Consider the following 22017-nt stretch of genomic DNA (forward strand, 5'->3'; position numbering starts at 1 on the left):
TCTTTATCTTCCCTTCCTAGGCAAGGAAACTCAGTGATGGTAGCTGGTTCCATCACTGTAAGCCAGCAGTCCTGTGGCTGATAGGTCAAAGATAGCTGTCAGTGTAGCCAGCTAAGGTGCTGCCACTGTAAGTAGGAATCTACCTACCTCTAAAGGAGGAGGAGGAGGGGAGGGGGAATCACGAGTTTGGTGGGCAGGAACTTTCGCCATTTATGACAGAGATCCTGCTCCATAAACCTCTAATTCTAAATGTACCCCAAAGCTTTGCCAACAACAGAGACTACAAGAAACCCAGGAACAATAAAACAGACAACAAACACAGGCATAGGGTAAATGAGCAGCAGCTATTTTGACTTGCTTGCGTATCATTAGCAGATACATGATAGTGCATGCTATTATAATTGTATTTATATTAACCTACTGCCAATAATGAAACATTGAAGTGCTTTACCGCGAGAAGCAAACTACCCCAGATCCCAATATTAGTGAAGAATCCAGTAGTTATTGATTGTTGTTGCTCACTGCGATTAGTCTTGCTACATCAAGGAAATCCTTCAGTTTTCTTGTGGTCGATTAAATTAATAGGGTTTAGGTTTATTCATTGGCGGGGGCTTTGTGGGTTCATGTAAATGGATGCTTAAATGAACAGTTAGGCTAGAGGAGATTATGTATTTTAAGGTTGTAAATTAAAGTTTCTAAAAAAGAGGTTTTGATATATGAAATGATACAAGGGCAATTTGCAGAGTTACGATAACAGAAATTACGGAGACATGTATGTGATTTAAAGTAAGTTATACTGAGAGTGAGGAGGCATGCAGAATATAGAAGGTATGGAAAGGTTCATTAAAAGGAAGAAAGAAGAGGGAGCAATTGAAAGCTCTGGGTCAAGGTCAATTTTTCATGCAGGTTTTTAGGAATATAGTGGTAGGGTCTGTTTGATGTAGCATGCAATCTGGGGATTTAAAACTTTAAAAGAAGCAACATTGCATATATGTGAGATAGTGCTATCTTAAGTAGCTTTGCAGTCATTGAACAATTTGATCTGTAACACAAGGTGTATAACTGGACAACCAATCTAACAAAGAGTCAAATTTGATGATGGGGGGGCAGTTTTTTGTAATAAAGAAACAGGACTAGCCATAGGAAAATACTGCAATGGGATCACTGGCTTGGACACAAATGAAAGACTACAATAACATCCTTCCCACTGACCCCCAAAATACAGGACACCATTTATGCTCTTCCAAACCTTCTCAGAAAAATGTGACATTGCAAGACCGTTCAGATGTCAATGCTTGGAAAGTATGCAATTTTGTATGAGCCATCAGTGCATCTAATCACCTGAACACTGAATAAAAAGGCCTCTAGATGATTACCTCTCAAAGCAGGCTTATCTTCCGCATCACAAAATGTTGCAGAAAACATGCACCTCCTCATAAAAATGATGGCTAAGACAACAGCGAAGATTTATGAAGGGATGATACAAAGTAGCAGGATTGGATGCTTTTAATCTTTAGTTGTAGTATTAACGAAATAGAGTCTAGAGAGCCGCACATATGCAGGCTCCCAGAGAAAAGATGCTATAAAGATGGCAGCCTGGTGCATTGTTCATGATTCAATCAACTCTTACTTTATTAAACAAAATCCAAATTCTAGCACAGAAGTAATACTACAGGGAAACACTACCCTTCTCTGAGGGTAGCTGTACAAACAAACTAATTACACAGCTTACTTAAAGTTCTCGTACCCCAAGTATGATGGGCGAGTCAACCCCCTTCCCCCTGGCCTATCCTTCATGAACACATTAGATGACCAAAAACAGCAGATTGCAGGCTCAGGTGACAAACCTCGGTCCCACCACACAAAACACAATAGCAATGCAGCCAGCTTATTGATATTCAAACCCATATGCCAAACAACTTTTGGTGTGAAGGGCCTGCGCAGACACTAGCCTAAAAGAAAAGAAGGTGGGGGTGCATTCTAGAGAACCTGGACAGGAGGATTCGTCATTACCCAGGAAGTGGTCAGGCCTTGAACGTGGGATAGTGTGGGTAAGTGGATCAGCCCAGGCTATTCAACACTGACACACAGGCAACTAGACCAGTTATGTAGGGCCCATCAGGCTGATACAGATATTGGAAACCTGACAAAACGAAACTAGGATGGGCAGAGGAAACGTACAGGTTTCTGATTCCCAATCCTGTCGTCTTCTTGCTGCTTTCAGGACACAGGAGCAAAGAGAATGTTTGGTCAGGCCCCCTTGAATCATCACTAGACCCTCAAGATATGCAATCCTTGTGAAAAAGCACAAAATTCGTGATGTAAAGAGAAGAACTCTAGAGGGATTCTGTTCAATACTCTAGAACCAGGAAGGGTAGAAAACGGTCTTTACAGAGCGATTGGTAAAGGAAAATTCAGAGCACTTACATCTGTTAGAAACCCCTGTGAGGGATTCTGACAGCTGCACAAAAGAAATGTGGCATATTATAAGGTAAAAGGCCAAGCACATACTAGAACCGACTAAAAGCAGATGATGAGATGTGTATACACTAAAGACCTTCTCTGTTAAAATAACAGTTTGCCCTCCTAAGAAAAGAAGCAATGTGCACGTCATGGAAGTCATTTAGGGGTCGCAGCTGCCACCTCCAACTTCCCCCTTGGTCTCAGAGGTGACAAAATCAGGGCCAGGAGCACAGGGACAGCTTGGCCTTATGGACATTACTGGGGCTCCACTTCCTTGTTTTCAATCAGTGTTTTTATTACATTAATAGTGAATAATGTATTATTCCCTATTATTGTAATACAAATGGAGTACAATTAGTTGGAATATGACCTTCCTTGGTGGCTGAGGTAAGTAAAAAAAAAACACTTGTAAGTGTATTTAGTGTGTATGAGTGAATGTGTGTTTGTGTAAGCATGTGTGTGTGAGTGAAAGTAAAATGAAATGGCGTGTGATGTCACTTTCGCTACTCCTGGCATTTTGGTGATTTGGCGTCCATGGGTGCACGTACTAATCGTTTCAAACCAATGAAGATATGGATGTGCTGCAATTAATTTTGCGCTGCGGATTTTTCAGAAGCCTTGTTTTCAGCTTTTGTAAGAAACCAATAACCCAATCAGTGTCTTGCTTCCATAGATTTTGCGAGTTTAACAAAATTCACGTCATGCCCACGAGAGAAAAAACACCCATTCCCATGGTCTGGAAAATGGAAGAATTTTTTGTTAAACGAGCAAGTGCCTAAGCGTTATTTTTGAAATAGTGGCCTCCTTTCCTGCATGAAGGTTCGGAGATCTATGGATAAATGAACTTTTCATTTAGGAGCAGTGAACTGAAATAATGGCGGCCGCTCTTGTTAATGTGTCTATCCAGCGTTATATAATGCAGCGCTTTCAGCTCCCACCTCTTTGTGTGTTTGTATGCAGCCCCTTGTTCTAATGTCACCATAGCCCACTCTGGTGGGGCAAAGCCATTGGTCAGCCATCGCTCTGTATGGATTTGCAATGTAAGCGGCATTTACTGGGAAGGTTTGGCCTCAGCAAAAACATTAAGTAAAATAGAAACGGGACTTTGCTCTGCACACAACAGTGGCCTAAAGTACTTAGATTAAAATACTGCCAACATTCCCGAATGCCAAAAAAGAGGTAATTTCAAGTTATAGCGTCTTTCCCACCCCCGTGCACGTGTCTCGACAAACTCTGAGCGACCGGATTCAAAAAGCATTTTACGAAGTGAAGTTGACAGGTACCCAACATGACCTCCTTGTGCACGCAAATTCACACAATCATAATTTGTGAAAAGTATGTGCTTAAAGAATACCTGTGTTGTGAATGAGGTAATTCCGCACGCTCGGCTGAATGTTTGCATTCACAAATTTAAGAGTATTTGGTGCTATGAAGTATTTTTTGGTCTGTGTGAATGGGGAGGAAGCATCTTAACATACAATAATGGTGAAGAAAAACAGATATCCCATAGAAAAATAAACATATAAATGTGAAAATGTGAATTTGCATCACATTTACGCATACAGTGTTCCTCCTGGGGGAACCCCTATGAGCACTTAATGAAATCAATGGTTTAGCTTTGCTTGAGGACTTCAGACATTCTTTGAAAATTCGATGAAAGTGAGGCATTTGTTTAAAACAGGAACATACATACATTGTATCCTTTTGAATTCTCAAGGAATTCCACATATGTAAAAGCTTCCCTAGAGTGCTCCTGGTACGTTTGTAAATTAAATGAAAGTAAGAAATGTGCTTCAAAGAGAGCTCAAAACAGAGTTGGGGCTTCCTTGAAAAGAAAAATGGCTTAAAACATCTACTGAGCAAGCTTTCAATCTGAACAGGTCTTGATGGCCAGTGGAGTGTGTCAATTGTGTGATAAATGTCAAGGGGTTTGTAGTGACCTAAACATTCTGCTGTGCCAGAACCCCAGGTCACTTGAATGATGACATGTGTCGGGTCATTTGGACACTCCCCCTAATGTGGCCAAGCAGGATACCCTTCTGAACCATCTGAGTTGGTTTCCATGATAAGTAGCTGGGAACAGTGCCAAGTGTGGGGTGGCCATCAGGAATACAACCCGATCTGAGTAAGAGGAAGATTGTGTCATAAATGCAGTGCAGCTAGTAGAAGGTTATATTCTTCCCCAATCCTAAGTACCTTCCTCAAGGCCAGCACATAATATTCTGCTTCTTGTTTGGCTTGGAGCCAGGACCATAATATTTTTTTGCAGGTTGTGTCCTTAGAACTCGAGGAGGTGCAGGGACGTTATCTGTCTTTAGTTCTTGAAGTATTCCATTAGAATCCCAGATCTTCTCAGTCCTTGGCATCAGAGCTTATGATTTTATGATGCTCATTATTTCTACCGCTGGATGCTAGCAGTGTGTGTCAATATTAACTAGCAATCATCTCTTATCAGAGAAAGCACACCAGTTAGCATTCATCCAGGGTATTGTGTTAAGCTCTTTAGTGATTACAGGCAGTGGTCTTTTTTCACAGTCCTGCATCTGATACTAATAGTTCTAGCAAGGTTTCAACTCTCAAAAACCAGACCTGCACCTTGATATACAGCACATGTATGTTGGGCGGTACCCGTGGTCAGTGCTATGAAATGACACTGTAGGCCCTCCACAACACCAACCTTTCTTTGGATACTGAAAGATCATTGTTATTGGTCACGACTGCCATGAAGTGTTCTGGTCCTCGGATGTGTATGTTTAATTCTCCTGATGAGGCCAAATATTGGTCTAGAGGTATCCATCTTGAGTGGCTTGCAATATCTCCTCCAGTTTCAGGGTGAAAGGTAACATGCTTTTACAATGGTACACATTTTCTTTGCATAGTTGGATTCTTCCAATTCTTTTAGTGTAGATGATCTAGGGTTCCTTGACAAACAGTCTGAAATTTTATCCAGCTCTGGTCATGTACTTCTATGACTGCAGAATCAATATTTGTGTCTCGGGGGCTGGATGTGGAGATGGTCCCTTGCCACAGGGGTACCAGTAACTAATTGCCAGTGGCCTATAGATGTAACTATAAACAACTGGCAACTCTGGAGAAGGGAGATGGCCTCCCTTTCAATCTGCTGTATAGGAATCAAGGCGTGAGTACGATACATATGGCTCATTGTCAACCACAGCTTTTTAGTTGCAGCAAAACTGGTCCAGGCTCACTGAGGCTGGCATCTCTACAACTAGTTATGTATCTGGTGAAACTGAAAATAGGCTTCAACAGAGTTATCTAGGAGCGCATCCTCAGTATTTTGGAATGCCTCTTCATGTTAGTTTGTACACTTACATTTAATCTACATTCTTAAGCAAGTGCCTCACCTAACCCTATGCCTTTTCGCCCTCTGCCTGGACAGCCTTTTTCATGCAGCAAGCTTCCTCAGCAATATACGCATATATGCCAATCCACTGACCAACTTCTCTTTCACTATTTCTCTTTCATGCACAAATAGGTGGTTTTTATATGGAAATTAGATTAGATGTAAAAAAAAAAAAAAAAAACCTTCCTACATGTCGTGGTGACACCCACTGATGTTAAAAAAAAAAAAACTTTGTCAACAAAACCCCCAATTCTGAACACAGAATGATATTTGAAATCTTTGCATTAATACATTATTAAAGTATTTGCAAGTATATTTGAAGCTTTTTAATGGGAAGCAGCTGGCTTTTTATGTGAGTAATGATGCTTGAGGAAATCCATGTCTGTTTAACAAATTAACCTACATAATGAAATTATTCTAGACTTATCTGTGGGATGTTTTAATGGAAGGTACACATACAAACATAGATCGACGCAGTGCTTAATTTGTGCTTGTTGTTTCCGGTGCTAAGCACCGGCACTTATTTGTGAGGGCCGGGGTTTTAATCTTCAGCCTCAAGCAATTGCTGCGAGCAAAAGACACATATGAGAAAGACGGAAGAAGGAAAAACTAAAAAGCGTCCTAAAGGGAGAAAGTAGAAAGTTGCAGGATGAGCTGAAGGGGCAGGGGTGGCCGTAAATGGATTGAAGAGGCCCGAGATGGCTTCAGGATTACACTGCCTCAGTATTCAGTGCTGGCAGATTTAATTAAAGCAGTCTTGTGTTTAACTCCTTCGCTGCCAGGCCTTTTACCCCTCAGGTGCCAAGCCTTTTTTGGCTTTTTGGGGCAGTTTGCGCTTAGTCCCTCATAACTTTTTGTCCACATAAGCTACCCACGCCAAATTTGCGTCCTTTTTTTCCAACATCCTAGGGATTCTAGAGGTACCCAGACTTTGTGGGTTCCCCATAAGGAGACCAAGAAATTAGCCAAAATACAGTGAAAATTTCGTTTTTTTCAAAAAAATGGGAAAAAGGGGCTGCAGAAGAAGGCTTGTGGTTTTTCCCCTGAAAATGGCATCAACAAAGGGTTTGCGGTGCTAAAATTACCAGCTTCCCAGCTTTCAGGAACAGGCAGACTTGAATCAGAAAACCCGATTTTTCAACACAATTTTGGCATTTTACTGGGACATACCCCATTTTTATGATTTTTTGTGCTTTCAGCCTACTTCCAGTCAGTGACAGAAATGGGCATGAAACCAATGCTGGATCCCAGAAACCGAAACATTTCTGAAAAGTAGACAACATTCTGAATTCAGCAAGGGGTAATTTGTGTAGATCCTACAAGGGTTTCCTACAGAAAATAACAACTGAAAAAAAATTTTTTGAAACTGAGGTGAAAAAATCTGCAATTTTTCTCTACGTTTTACTCTGTAACTTTTTCCTGCAATGTCAGACTTTTTAAAGCAATATACCGTTACGTCTGCTGGACTCTTCTGGTTGCGGGGATATATAGGGCTTGTAGGTTCATCAAGAACTCTAGGTACCCAGAGCCAATAAATGACCGGCACCCTGCAGTGGGTTTTCATTCTATACCGGGTATACAGCAATTCATTTGCTGAAATATAAAGAGTAAAAAATAGCTATCAAGAAAACCTTTGTATTTCCAAAATGGGCACAAGATAAGGTGTTGAGGAGCAGTGGTTATTTGCACATCTCTGAATTCCGGGGTGCCCATACTGGCATGTGAATTACAGGGCATTTCTCAAGTAGACGTCTTTTTTACACACTCTCTTGTATTTGGAAGGAAATAATGTAGAGAAAGACAAGGGGCAATGACCCTTGTTTTGCTATTCTATGTTCCCCCAAGTCTCCCGATAAAAATGATACCTCACTTGTGTGGGTAGGCCTAGCGCCCGCGACAGGAAATGCCCCAAAGCACAACGTGGACACATCCCATTTTTTGACAGAAAACAGAGGTGTTTTTTGCAAAGTGCCTACCTGTAGATTTTGGCCTCTAGCTCAGCCGGCACCTAGGGAAACCTATCAAACCTGTGCATTTTTGAAAACTAGAGACCTAGGGGAATCCAAGATGGGGTGACTGTGGGGCTCTGACCAGGTTCTGTTACCAAGAATCCTTTGCAAACCTCAAAATTTGGCTAAAAAAACTAATTTTCATCACATTTCGGTGACAGAAAGTTCTGGAATCTGAGAGGAGCCACAAATTTCCTTCCACCCAGCGTTCCCCCAAGTCTCCCGATAAAAATTGTACCTCACTTGTGTGGGTAGGCCTAGCACCCACGAAAGGAAATGGCCCAAAACACAACATGGACACATCACATCTTTTCACAGAAAACAGTGCCTACCTGTGGATTTTGGCCTCTAGCTCAGCCGGCACCTGGGGAAACCTAGCAAACCAGCACATTTCTGAAAACTAGACACCTAGGGGAATCTAAGATGGGGTGACTTGTGGGGCTCTGACCAGGTTCTGTTACCCAGAATCCTTGGCAAACCTCAAAATTTGGCCAAAAAACAATTTTTCCTCTCATTTCGGTGACAGAAAGTTCTGGAATCTGAGAGGAGCCACAAATGTCCTTCCACCCATCGTTCCCCCAAGTCTCCAGATAAAAATGGTACCTCACTTGTGTGGGTGGGCCTTGCGCCCACGAAAGGAAATGGACCAAAACACAACGTGGACACATCACATTTTTTCACAGAAAACAGAGGTGTTTTTTGCAAAAGTGCCTACCTGTGGATTTTAGCCTCTAGCTCGGTCGGCCCCAGGGGGGGCAGAAATGGCCTAAAATAAATTTGCCCCCCCACCCCCCAGAGAGCGACTGTAGGAAGTTGGCTCTGTATGTGCTATTTCAAAGTAAGGAATAGCATGCACAGAGTCCAAGGGTTCCCCTTAGAGGTAAAATAGTGGTAAAAAGAGATAATACTAATGCTCTATTTTGTGGTAGTGTGGTCGAGCAGTAGGCTTATCCAAGGAGTAGTGTTAAGCATTTGTTGTACATACACATAGACAATAAATGAGGTACACACACTCAGAGACAAATCCAGCCAATAGGTTTTGTATAGAAAAATATCTTTTCTTAGTTTATTTTAAGAACCACAGGTTCAAATTTAACATGTAATATCTTGTTTGAAAGGTATTGCAGGTAAGTACATTAGGAACTTTGAATCATTTCAATTGCATGTATACTTTTCAAGTTATTCACAAATAGCTATTTAAAAAGTGGACACAGTGCAATTTTCACAGTTCCTGGGGGAGGTAAGTTTTTGTTAGTTTTACCAGGTAAGTAAGACACTTACAGGGTTCAGTTCTTGGTCCAAGGTAGCCCACCGTTGGGGGTTCAGAGCAACCCCAAAGTTACCACACCAGCAGCTCAGGGCCGGTCAGGTGCAGAGTTCAAAGTGGTGCCCAAAACGCATAGGCTTCAATGGAGAGAAGGGGGTGCCCCGGTTCCAGTCTGCCAGCAGGTAAGTACCCGCGTCTTCGGAGGGCAGACCAGGGGGGTTTTGTAGGGCACCGGGGGGGACACAAGCCCACACAGAAATTTCACCCTCAGCGGCGCGGGGGCGGCCGGGTGCAGTGTTAGAACAAGCGTCGGGTTCGCAATGGAAGTCAATGAGAGATCAAGGGATCTCTTCAGCGCTGCAGGCAGGCAAGGGGGGGCTTCCTCGGGGAAACCTCCACTTGGGCAAGGGAGAGGGACTCCTGGGGGTCACTTCTGCAGTGAAAGTCCGGTCCTTCAGGTCCTGGGGGCTGCGGGTGCAGGGTCTTTTCCAGGCGTCGGGACTTAGGTTTCAGAGAGTCGCGGTCAGGGGAAGCCTCGGGATTCCCTCTGCAGGCGGCGCTGTGGGGGCTCAGGGGGGACAGGTTTTGGTACTCACAGTCGTAGAGTAGTCCGGGGGTCCTCCCTGAGGTGTTGGTTCTCCACCAGCCGAGTCGGGGTCGCCGGGTGCAGTGTTGCAAGTCTCACGCTTCTTGCGGGGAGATTGCAGGGTTCTTTAAAGCTGCTCCTTTGGATAAAGTTGCAGTCTTTTTGGAGCAGGTCCGCTGTCCTCGGGAGTTTCTTGTCGTCGTCGAAGCAGGGCAGTCCTCAGAGGATTCAGAGGTCGCTGGTCCCTTTGGAAGGCGTCGCTGGAGCAGAGTTCTTTGGAAGGCAGGAGACAGGCCGGTGAGTTTCTGGAGCCAAGGCAGTTGTTGTCTTCTGGTCTTCCTCTGCAGGGGTTTTCAGCTAGGCAGTCCTTCTTCTTGTTGTTGCAGGAATCTAATTTTCTAGGGTTCAGGGTAGCCCTTAAATACTAATTTTAAGGGCGTGTTTAGGTCTGGGGGGTTAGTAGCCAATGGCTACTAGCCCTGAGGGTGGGTACACCCTCTTTGTGCCTCCTCCCAAGGGGAGGGGGTCACAATCCTAACCCTATTGGGGGAATCCTCCATCTGCAAGATGGAGGATTTCTAAAAGTTAGAGTCACCTCAGCTCAGGACACCTTAGGGGCTGTCCTGACTGGCCAGTGACTCCTCCTTGTTATTCTCATTATTTTCTCCAGCCTTGCCGCCAAAAGTGGGGGCCGGAGGGGGCGGGCAACTCCACTAGCTGGAGTGTCCTGCGGTGCTGTGACAAAGGGGTGAGCCTTTGAGGCTCACCGCCAGGTGTTACAGCTCCTGCCTGGGGGAGGTGTTAGCATCTCCACCCAGTGCAGGCTTTGTTACTGGCCTCAGAGTGACAAAGGCACTCTCCCCATGGGGCCAGCAACATGTCTCTAGTGTGGCAGGCTGCTGGAACTAGTCAGCCTACACAGACAGTCGGTTAAGTTTCAGGGGGCACCTCTAAGGTGCCCTCTGGGGTGTATTTTGCAATAAAATGTACACTGGCATCAGTGTGCATTTATTGTGCTGAGAAGTTTGATACCAAACTTCCCAGTTTTCAGTGTAGCCATTATGGTGCTGTGGAGTTCGTGTTTGACAAACTCCCAGACCATATACTCTTATGGCTACCCTGCACTTACAATGTCTAAGGTTTTGCTTAGACACTGTAGGGGTACCATGCTCATGCACTGGTACCCTCACCTAGGGTATAGTGCACCCTGCCTTAGGGCTGTAAGGCCTGCTAGAGGGGTGACTGACCTATACTTGCATAGGCAGTGAGAGGCTGGCATGGCACCCTGAGGGGAGTGCCATGTCGACTTACTCGTTTTGTTCTCACCAGCACACACAAGCTGGCAAGCAGTGTGTCTGTGCTGAGTGAGGGGTCTCCAGGGTGGCATAAGACATGCTGCAGCCCTTAGAGACCTTCCTTGGCATCAGGGCCCTTGGTACTAGAAGTACCAGTTACAAGGGACTTATCTGGATGCCAGGGTCTGCCAATTGTGGATACAAAAGTACAGGTTAGGGAAAGAACACTGGTGCTGGGGCCTGGTTAGCAGGCCTCAGCACACTTTCAATTGTAAACATAGCATCAGCAAAGGCAAAAAGTCAGGGGGCAACCATGCCAAGGAGGCATTTCCTTACACAACCCCCCCCCAAACGAAAGAGGATGAGACTAACCTTTCCCAAGAGAGTCTTCATTTTCTAAGTGGAAGAACCTGGAAAGGCCATCTGCATTGGCATGGGCAGTCCCAGGTCTGTGTTCCACTATAAAGTCCATTCCCTGTAGGGAGATGGACCACCTCAACAGTTTAGGATTTTCACCTTTCATTTGCATCAGCCATTTGAGAGGTCTGTGGTCAGTTTGAACTAGGAAGTGAGTCCCAAAGAGGTATGGTCTCAGCTTCTTCAGGGACCAAACCACAGCAAAGGCCTCCCTCTCAATGGCACTCCAACGCTGCTCCCTGGGGAGTAACCTCCTGCTAATGAAAGCAACAGGCTGGTCAAGGCCATCATCATTTGTTTGGGACAAAACTGCCCCTATCCCATGTTCAGAGGCATCTGTCTGCACAATGAACTGCTTAGAATAATCTGGAGCTTTTAGAACTGGTGCTGAGCACATTGCTTGTTTCAGGGTGTCAAAGGCCTGTTGGCATTCCACAGTCCAGTTCACTTTCTTGGGCATTTTCTTGGAGGTGAGTTCAGTGAGGGCTGTCACAATGGATCCATATCCCTTCACAAACCTCCTGTAGTACCCAGTCAAGCCAAGGAATGCCCTGACTTGAGTCTGGGTTTTTGGAGCTACCCAGTCCAGAATAGTCTGGATCTTGGGTTGGAGTGGCTGAACTTGGCCTCCACCTACAAGGTGGCCCAAGTAAACCACAGTTCCCTGCCCTATCTGGCATTTGGATGCCTTGATAGAGAGGCCTGCAGATTGCAGAGCCTTCAAAACCTTCTTCAGGTGGACCAGGTGATCCTGCCAGGTGGAGCTAAAGACAGCAATATCATCAAGATAAGCTGTGCTAAAGGACTCCAAACCAGCAAGGACTTGATTCACCAACCTTTGGAAGGTGGCAGGGGCATTCTTTAAACCAAAGGGCATAACAGTAAACTGATAATGCCCATCAGGTGTGGAGAATGCTGTTTTCTCTTTTGCTCCAGGTGCCATTTTTATTTGCCAGTACCCTGCTGTCAAGTCAAAGGTACTTAAGAATTTGGCAGCACCTAATTTGTCTATGAGCTCATCAGCTCTAGGAATTGGATGGGCGTCTGTCTTGGTGACAGAGTTGAGCCCTCTGTAGTCCACACAAAACCTCATCTCTTTCTTTCCATCTTTGGTGTGAGGTTTGGGGACTAAGACCACTGGGCTAGCCCAGGGGCTGTCAGAGCGCTCACTTACTCCCAATTCCAGCATCTTGTGGACTTCCACCTTGATGCTTTCCTTAACATGGTCAGACTGTCTAAAAAAATTGTTTTTGACAGGCATGCTGTCTCCTGTGTCCACATCATGGGTACACAGGTGTGTCTGACCAGGGGTTAGGGAGAAGAGTTCAGGAAACTGTTGTAGGACTCTCCTACAATCAGCTTGCTGTTGGCCAGAGAGGGTGTCTGAGTAGATCACTCCATCTACTGAGCCATCTTTTGGGTCTGATGACAGAAGATCAGGGAGAGGTTCACTCTCTGCCTCCTGATCCTCATCTGTTACCATCAACAGATTTACATCAGCCCTGTCATGGAAGAGCTTAAGGCGGTTCACATGGATCACCCTCTTGGGGCTCCTGCTTGTGCCCAGGTCCACCAGGTAGGTGACCTGACTCTTCCTTTCTAGCACTGGGTAAGGGCCACTCCATTTGTCCTGAAGTGCCCTGGGAGCCACAGGCTCCAGAACCCAGACTTTCTGCCCTGGTTGGAACTCAACCATTGCAGCCTTTTGGTCATACCAAAACTTCTGGAGCTGTTGGCTGGCCTCAAGGTTTTTGCTTGCCTTTTCCATGTACTCTGCCATTCTAGAGCGAAGGCCAAGTACATAGTCCACTATGTCCTGTTTAGGCTCATGAAGAGGTCTCTCCCAGCCTTCTTTAACAAGAGCAAGTGGTCCCCTTACAGGGTGGCCAAACAGAAGTTCAAAGGGTGAGAATCCTACTCCCTTCTGTGGCACCTCTCTGTAAGCGAAAAGCAGACATGGCAAGAGGACATCCCATCTCCTTTTGAGCTTTTCTGGGAGCCCCATGATCATGCCTTTTAATGTCTTGTTGAATCTCTCAACTAAGCCATTAGTTTGTGGATGGTATGGTGTAGTGAATTTGTAAGTCACTCCACACTCATTCCACATGTGTTTTAGGTATGCTGACATGAAGTTGGTACCTCTGTCAGACACCACCTCCTTAGGGAAACCCACTCTGGTAAAGATACCAATGAGGGCCTTGGCTACTGCAGGGGCAGTAGTTGACCTAAGGGGAATAGCTTTAGGATACCTAGTTGCATGATCCACTACTACTAGGATATACATATTTCCTGAGGCTGTGGGAGGTTCTAGTGGACCAACTATGTCCACACCCACTCTTTCAAAGGGGACCCCCACCACTGGAAGTGGAATGAGGGGGGCCTTTGGGTGCCCACCTGTCTTACCACTGGATTGACAGGTGGGGCAGGAGAGGCAAAACTCCTTAACCTTCTGGGACATATTGGGCCAGTAGAAGTGGTTGACTAACCTCTCCCACGTCTTGGTTTGTCCCAAATGCCCAGCAAGGGGAATATCATGGGCTAAGGTCAGAATAAACTCTCTGAACGACTGAGGCACTACCACTCTCCTAGTGGCACCAGGTTTGGGGTCTCTGGCCTCAGTGTACAGGAGTCCATCTTCCCAATAGACCCTATGTGTTCCATTTTTCTTGCCCTTGGACTCTTCAGCAGCTTGCTGCCTAAGGCCTTCAAGAGAGGGACAGGTTTCTTGTCCCTTACACAGCTCCTCCCTTGAGGGTCCCCCTGGGCCTAAGAGCTCAACCTGATAAGGTTCAAGCTCCAAAGGCTCAGTTCCCTCAGAGGGCAGAACTTCTTCCTGAGAAGAGAGGTTCTCTTTTTCTGACTGTGTTGCAGTTGGTTTCCCAACTGACTTTCCTTTTCTCTTGGTAGGCTGTGCCTTTCTTCCAGACTCCAGCTCTACTTTTTCACCCTGTGCCTTGCATTGTGCTCTTGTTTTTACACACACCAGTTCAGGGATACCCAGCATGGCTGCATGGGTTTTTAGTTCTACCTCAGCCCATGCTGAGGACTCCAGGTCATTTCCAAGCAGACAGTCTACTGGGATGTTTGAGGAGACCACCACCTGTTTCAGGCCATTGACCCCTCCCCATTCTAAAGTTACCATTGCCATGGGATGTGCTTTAGTCTGATTGTCAGCATTGGTGACTGTATAGGTTTTTCCAGTCAGGTATTGGCCAGGGGAAACCAGTTTCTCTGTTACCATGGTGACACTGGCACCTGTATCCCTCAGGCCCTCTACACTTGTCCCATTAATAAAGAGCTGCTGCCTGTATTTTTGCATGTTAGGCGGCCAGGCAGCTAGTGTGGCTAAATCCACCCCACCCTCAGAGACTAGAGTAGCTTCAGTGTGGACCCTGATTTGCTCTGGGCACACTGTTGATCCCACTTGGAGACTGGCCATTCCAGTGTTACCTCGAGTGGAGTTTGGAGTGGAACCTTTCTTGGGACAGGCCTTGTCTCCAGTTTGGTGTCCAGGCTGATTACAGCTACGACACCAGGCCTTTTTGGGATCAAAGTTTTTACCCTTGTACCCAGGATTGTTTTGTGAAGAGGCTCTGGGCCCACCCTCCTGTGCAGGTTTTTGGGGGCCTGTAGAAGACTCTTTACTATTTTTATTTTTGTCTGTCTCACCACCTTTCCCCTGGGGAGGTTTTGTGACCCCTTTCTTTTGGTCACCCCCTGTGGAAGTTTTGGACACCCTAGTCTTGACCCAATGGTCCGCCTTCTTTCCCAATTCTTGGGGAGAAATTGGTCCTAGGTCTACCAGATGCTGATGCAGTTTATCATTGAAACAATTACTTAACAGGTGTTCTTTCACAAATAAATTGTACAGCCCATCATAATTACTTACACCACTGCCTTGAATCCAACCATCTAGTGTTTTTACTGAGTAGTCTACAAAGTCAACCCAGGTCTGGCTCGAGGTTTTTTGAGCCCCCCTGAATCTAATCCTATACTCCTCAGTGGAGAATCCAAAGCCCTCAATCAGGGTACCCTTCATGAGGTCATAAGATTCTGCATCTTTTCCAGAGAGTGTGAGGAGTCTATCCCTACACTTTCCTGTGAACATTTCCCAAAGGAGAGCACCCCAGTGAGATTTGTTCACTTTTCTGGTTACACAAGCCCTCTCAAAAGCTGTGAACCATTTGGTGATGTCATCACCATCTTCATATTTAGTTACAATCCCTTTAGGGATTTTCAACATGTCAGGAGAATCTCTGACCCTATTTATGTTGCTGCCACCATTGATGGGTCCTAGGCCCATCTCTTGTCTTTCCCTCTCTATGGCTAGGATCTGTCTTTCCAAAGCCAATCTTTTGGCCATCCTGGCTAACTGGATGTCCTCTTCACTGGAGTTATCCTCAGTGATTTCAGAGCTGTTGGTCCCTCCTGTGAGGGAACCAGCATCTCTGACTATTATTTGTGGAGTCAGGGCTTGAGAAGCCCTGCTCTCCCTAAGTAGGACTGGAGGGGGGGAATTTCCCTCCAAGTCACTATCTTCATCCTCTGAGTTGCCATCCTCAGAGGGGTTGGCTTTTTCAAACTCTGCCAAAAGCTCCTGGAGCTGTACTTTGGTAGGTTTGGAGCCCATTGTTATTTTCTTTAGTTTACAGAGTGACCTTAGCTCTCTCATCTGTAGATGGAGGTAAGGTGTGGTGTCGAGTTCCACCACAGTCACATCTGTGCTAGACATTTTGCTTCTAACAGTTGGAATACTTTTTAAGAATCTAAAACTGGTTCTAGAATCTAATTCAAACTTTTACAAACTTTTAAACTCTAAAAGAAATGCTAAACAGGATCTAACACAAGGCCCTAGCAGGTCTTTTAAGAATTTTGAAAACTTTTCAAATTGCAAAAATCAATTTCTAATGACAATTTTGGAATTTGTCGTGTGATCAGGTATTGGCTGAGTAGTCCAGCAAATGCAAAGTCTTGTATCCCACCGCTGCCACCAATGTAGGAAGTTGGCTCTGTATGTGCTATTTCAAAGTAAGGAATAGCATGCACAGAGTCCAAGGGTTCCCCTTAGAGGTAAAATAGTGGTAAAAAGAGATAATACTAATGCTCTATTTTGTGGTAGTGTGGTCGAGCAGTAGGCTTATCCAAGGAGTAGTGTTAAGCATTTGTTGTACATACACATAGACAATAAATGAGGTACACACACTCAGAGACAAATCCAGCCAATAGGTTTTGTATAGAAAAATATCTTTTCTTAGTTTATTTTAAGAACCATAGGTTCAAATTTAACATGTAATATCTTGTTTGAAAGGTATTGCAGGTAAGTACATTAGGAACTTTGAATCATTTCAATTGCATGTATACTTTTCAAGTTATTCACAAATAGCTATTTAAAAAGTGGACACAGTGCAATTTTCACAGTTCCTGGGGGAGGTAAGTTTTTGTTAGTTTTACCAGGTAAGTAAGACACTTACAGGGTTCAGTTCTTGGTCCAAGGTAGCCCACCGTTGGGGGTTCAGAGCAACCCCAAAGTTACCACACCAGCAGCTCAGGGCCGGTCAGGTGCAGAGTTCAAAGTGGTGCCCAAAACGCATAGGCTTCAATGGAGAGAAGGGGGTGCCCCGGTTCCAGTCTGCCAGCAGGTAAGTACCCGCGTCTTCGGAGGGCAGACCAGGGGGGTTTTGTAGGGCACTGGGGGGGACACAAGCCCACACAGAAATTTCACCCTCAGCGGCGCGGGGGCGGCCGGGTGCAGTGTTAGAACAAGCGTCGGGTTCGCAATGGAAGTCAATGAGAGATCAAGGGATCTCTTCAGCGCTGCAGGCAGGCAAAGGGGGGCTTCCTCAGGGAAACCTCCACTTGGGCAAGGGAGAGGGACTCCTGGGGGTCACTTCTGCAGTGAAAGTCCGGTCCTTCAGGTCCTGGGGGCTGCGGGTGCAGGGTCTTTTCCAGGCTTCGGGACTTAGGTTTCAGAGAGTCGCGGTCAGTGGAAGCCTCGGGATTCCCTCTGCAGGCGGCGCTGTGGGGGCTCAGGGGGGACAGGTTTTGGTACTCACAGTCATAGAGTAGTCCGGGGGTCCTCCCTGAGGTGTTGGTTCTCCACCAGCCGAGTCGGGGTCGCCGGGTGCAGTGTTGCAAGTCTCACGCTTCTTGCGGGGAGATTGCAGGGTTCTTTAAAGCTGCTCCTTTGGATAAAGTTGCAGTCTTTTTGGAGCAGGTCCGCTGTCCTCGGGAGTTTCTTGTCGTCGTCGAAGCAGGGCAGTCCTCAGAGGATTCAGAGGTCGCTGGTCCCTTTGGAAGGCGTCGCTGGAGCAGAGTTCTTTGGAAGGCAGGAGACAGGCCGGTGAGTTTCTGGAGCCAAGGCAGTTGTTGTCTTCTGGTCTTCCTCTGCAGGGGTTTTCAGCTAGGCAGTCCTTCTTGTTGTTGCAGGAATCTAATTTTCTAGGGTTCAGGGTAGCCCTTAAATACTAATTTTAAGGGCGTGTTTAGGTCTGGGGGGTTAGTAGCCAATGGCTACTAGCCCTGAGGGTGGGTACACCCTCTTTGTGCCTCCTCCCAAGGGGAGGGGGTCACAATCCTAACCCTATTGGGGGAATCCTCCATCTGCAAGATGGAGGATTTCTAAAAGTTAGAGTCACCTCAGCTCAGGACACCTTAGGGGCTGTCCTGACTGGCCAGTGACTCCTCCTTGTAATTCTCATTATTTTCTCCGGCCTTGCCGCCAAAAGTGGGGGCCGGGGCCGGAGGGGGCGGGCAACTCCACTAGCTGGAGTGTCCTGCGGTGCTGTGACAAAGGGGTGAGCCTTTGAGGCTCACCGCCAGGTGTTACAGCTCCTGCCTTGGGGAGGTGTTAGCATCTCCACCCAGTGCAGGCTTTGTTACTGGCCTCAGAGTGACAAAGGCACTCTCCCCATGGGGCCAGCAACATGTCTCTAGTGTGGCAGGCTGCTGGAACTAGTCAGCCTACACAGACAGTCGGTTAAGTTTCAGGGGGCACCTCTAAGGTGCCCTCTGGGGTGTATTTTGCAATAAAATGTACACTGGCATCAGTGTGCATTTATTGTGCTGAGAAGTTTGATACCAAACTTCCCAGTTTTCAGTGTAGCCATTATGGTGCTGTGGAGTTCGTGTTTGACAAACTCCCAGACCATATACTCTTATGGCTACCCTGCACTTACAATGTCTAAGGTTTTGCTTAGACACTGTAGGGGTACCATGCTCATGCACTGGTACCCTCACCTAGGGTATAGTGCACCCTGCCTTAGGGCTGTAAGGCCTGCTAGAGGGGTGACTGACCTATACTTGCATAGGCAGTGAGAGGCTGGCATGGCACCCTGAGGGGAGTGCCATGTCGACTTACTCGTTTTGTTCTCACCAGCACACACAAGCTGGCAAGCAGTGTGTCTGTGCTGAGTGAGGGGTCTCCAGGGTGGCATAAGACATGCTGCAGCCCTTAGAGACCTTCCTTGGCATCAGGGCCCTTGGTACTAGAAGTACCAGTTACAAGGGACTTATCTGGATGCCAGGGTCTGCCAATTGTGGATACAAAAGTACAGGTTAGGGAAAGAACACTGGTGCTGGGGCCTGGTTAGCAGGCCTCAGCACACTTTCAATTGTAAACATAGCATCAGCAAAGGCAAAAAGTCAGGGAGCAACCATGCCAAGGAGGCATTTCCTTACAGCGACCCTTGCCTACGGGGTCACTCCCCTTGCGTGACGGCGCAAAAAAAAGATCCCTGGTGCCTAGTGGTTTCTGCCCCTCTTGGGGGCAGATTGACCTAAAATCGGCTGATCTGCCCCCAAAGCGGGCAGAAATGGCCTAAATACAATTTGCCCCTCCACGGGAGCGACCCTTGCCTAAGGAAGGGATTCCCCTTTCAGCCCTGACCTGGAGGGGTGTGGGGGGCGGCCCTCGGGGGGAGCGCTAACGCTTCCCCCGAGGGCCGGTCCCAGGACGTAATGGTTACGTCCATGGCGCCACACGGGCGCAGCCATGGACGTAACCATTACGTCCGTGGCGACGAATGGGTTAAGAGAAGGGCTTTGAGCACCGGCACCTCTTTATTTACAAATTAAGCACTGGATCGGGGAGGTAACTCCTTGATAATGGCCAACGAAAGGACTACAGGGTTCATGTACAAAAGAGTTTTGTGGTCGCAAAGTCTGAAATTTTAAAAATGAAATAGTTTGAGACCACAAAACACAGTTTTACTATGTATCAAAACTTTTTTTACGAGTAGGAACGTTTTTTCCAACTTGTGAAAGGGCTTTTGTAATGCATTTTGAATCGTAAGTAGGAGGGGTTGTGAAAGGGGTGTCTCCCATCTCTTTGGAGGGAGCCGTAATAGAATGTATCAAACTAACATGAAGAGGCATTACAAAATACTGAGTAATCGCCCCTAGAACACTCTGTTGAAGCCTATTTTCAGTTTCTCTAGACACAGAACTAGTTGAAGAAATGCCAGCCTCAATGAACAGGGACAAGCTTTGCTGCAGCGAAAAAGCCGTGGTTGACAATGGTTAGTGACTGATATTGCCTTGGCAAACCATTGATCAGTTACCGACCTCCCAGTTGGGGTGCTAGCCAACTTACAAAGATGAAGCCTTTCCAAAGGGGCAGCTTCCCCTTTGGGAATTATGCTGGCATCAGGATGAGTAGGAAATGGTCGAGCAGGCCACTGCCTCCTCCCTCTCATGAGTATTCGAGCAGAAAACATTATATTTTAAAAGACAATATGTCCCTTTAATGAACACAGACTATTTTAAAAAAACGACATAGGTTGCATCGCAAACTGCGTTCTCATTCACAAATTAGTCATGCGTGCAAATTGCACATCCACAGTTTGTGAAAGATAATAGTGCATAAGACTCATTGTAGGGTACATTATATTTTGCACTGCAAATAGTATGGAATGTTCTTTTTCAAAGTTTCTGAAACTGAAATTATTTGTGACTGAGCGATTAATAACAGGAATATGAATGGGGAGAATAAGTGCCACGTTGGTCATACTCTTCATGGGTGGCTCCTGCACCAGATGCAATGACAGGAGAAATAAAAATCATTGAAAGTCATGGGGGAAGGTTAATGAATGCAATCATGTATTAGAACACCTAATAAGGGAAAAACATAAATGGTCTATCCAAGGTGAAGTAATCCCTTTTCTGTGCTGCTATCCAACAGTGATAAATATCACCTGTTCCGACATTTCAAGGATTATAAGTATTCTTTTATTGTGCACTGTAGAGCGCAAAACTCCTTTATTGAAGACATTTCTAGCAAGCGGTGGCTCCTCCGCTAGGGCGGAGGAGCGTTGCCACCCACCATCAGCAGCAGCTGCAAAACCTTTACAAGAAAATGATAATAAACTGTGTTTATTATCGTTTTATTGTAAAAGGGTGGGGCCACTGGCTCTGACGAGCAATGAGGGGGAGTGCATAGCACTCCCCCTTGTTGCGCATGTATGTTTTGTCGGCCCGTTGGCCAGCCGTCTCGGGCCGGACAAACACATGCGCACAGGTCTCTCGCCAGCCCAGCACTGTGTTGCCAGGCTGGAGAGAGCATGCTCAGGCTCCCAGCCAATCATAACGCTGCTCTGAGCAGAGTCATGATTGCAGCAGGGCAGGCTGGGAGCCTGTGCCTGCAGCAGAGGAGCGGCGGGGTGGTGTTGACAGAGGGGGAGGTGATCCAGGTAAGTGTTTTTAAAAAAAAAAAATGTTTATTCCCCCTCCCAACCTGCCTCACGCCACACCCCCCCTTCAGCGCACCACAACTGTTTACAGTGCCTCTTTCCTCTTTGTTCCCTTTCTATAAAAAGCAGTTCTAGTTGTACCCGTAGGTAATTCAGTGGGTTGTTTTGTATATCAATGACTGGTTGTTAAGTGACCTCTTGTGTTGATCTAATCGCAGCCAACATTTCGAGAGGTTCCTGTGAAAGAAATTACTTTCTCATCCTTCTAAACTGCTACACGAATGCCTGCCGAGTTCTTGGATAAATTATGCTGCTATGACTCTTTGGGACCTTCATGTCCTTTTTTTGTTGTTTTGCTTGGACATATTGCATGTTGCATTTTCTAAGGCGTGCTCAAAACTTTTTCATCAGCAATAATTTTTCTTGAATGCAGTCTGCCCTTCTTCAGTATAGCCTGCATTTCGTATTTTATTGTATGTATTAAAGCCTCCATTTTGAATTTGTTGTATGGAGTAAAGCCTCCTTTTTGTTATTCATCAAATGCAGTAAGTCATGAACAGTTGTAAGTCACTGTACACTTTCCATGATGTATAATTGGTTGCTGAGCTTTGCTATGACCCTGACCTCTCAGTTTGCTTCTAAGAGTTATTTCTAATTGATGCGTTTTTTGTGCTCTCGGGCCTGCAGAAGGATAGACAGCTAGCCCAACTGGACTGGTAAATTACTGCATTTTGGTGTGATATTTTAAACTGCTTCCCATATATCAACTACTTTTATCTTTTTTTTAGTTTTGCACCCACAGAAGATATAGATAGTTGACTGTAAAATATAAGTGATGCTTCATACATGTGGCCTAGCGCGAAGCATTGCTTGAGCTTAACATTCTGTGATTTGGTCTCAAAGTGAACACAGGATGCAGAAGAAATGTTT

At 45.9% G+C, this 22017-nt stretch overlaps 1 protein-coding gene across 1 annotated transcript in view; it reads right to left on the reverse strand.

Moving 5' to 3' along the window:
* CAP2 (cyclase associated actin cytoskeleton regulatory protein 2) overlaps positions 1-22017 on the reverse strand; it is a 420383-nt gene that overhangs the window by 362300 nt on the left and 36066 nt on the right. The window lies entirely within an intron of this gene.

This window comes from Pleurodeles waltl, chromosome 2_1, assembly GCF_031143425.1.
Source record: "Pleurodeles waltl isolate 20211129_DDA chromosome 2_1, aPleWal1.hap1.20221129, whole genome shotgun sequence".
Taxonomy (NCBI): Eukaryota; Metazoa; Chordata; class Amphibia; order Caudata; family Salamandridae; genus Pleurodeles; species Pleurodeles waltl.